General features: G+C 78.5%; 1 protein-coding gene across 3 annotated transcripts in view; it reads right to left on the reverse strand.

Moving 5' to 3' along the window:
• IFNAR2 (interferon alpha and beta receptor subunit 2) overlaps positions 1-228 on the reverse strand; it is an 18,631-nt gene extending 18,403 nt beyond the window's left edge. For 2 of the 3 annotated variants that reach the window (XM_026077630.1, XM_026077628.1), the window contains exon 1: positions 123-228. The gene's annotated coding sequence lies outside the window, so the exon portion shown is untranslated. The remainder of the gene's footprint in view (positions 1-122) is intronic. The other variant, XM_026077629.1, reaches the window with a different exon arrangement.
• Positions 229-540: the final 312 nt, after the last annotated feature.

Raw genomic sequence — 540 nt, forward strand, 5'->3', positions numbered from 1 at the left:
CCCCCCCCGGGGCAACCGCCTCCGCCCTGGCTGCGGCTGCTCTGAGGGAGCAGCTCCAACGCCCCCACCCCAGCCAGTCCCGCGCCCCGCCGCCGCGAGAGAGCAGGTCTCCCCGGTCGTACCTGGCGGCAGGCAGCGGCTCCGCGCCGCCCGTGCGGCTCCCTGGGGCTCCGCCATGAGGCCCCGCCCGCACCGCGGCAAGGAAAATGGTCGAAGGGGCGCTGCGGCGCCGGGCGGGCGGCCCCGCCCCCGCCGGCCCCGCCGGCCCCGCCCCCGAGGCGGGTGGCGGGAGGCGGGAGGCGGGAGGCGGGTGGCGGTTGCGGCCGCCCGTTGCGGCGGTTGGGCCCGCGCGGCCGGTCCTGCGCGGGGTCGCGCCTCGCTGCGGTGACGCCCGAGGTGGTCGGCGGCTTCCCCCGCACACGCGGGGGGCGGGTTTGGTGCTGGTTTAGGTGCCCCGCGGCGCCCCGCGGCTGTCGTGGTTTTGTCGGATCCCCATGTTCAGGATCCCCATGCCCTTTGTGCGGGCGAAGTGTGTTACCG

This window comes from Apteryx rowi, unplaced genomic scaffold (genome assembly GCF_003343035.1).
Source record: "Apteryx rowi isolate R43461 unplaced genomic scaffold, aptRow1 scaffold_46, whole genome shotgun sequence".
In the NCBI taxonomy this organism is placed as follows: Eukaryota; Metazoa; Chordata; class Aves; order Apterygiformes; family Apterygidae; genus Apteryx; species Apteryx rowi.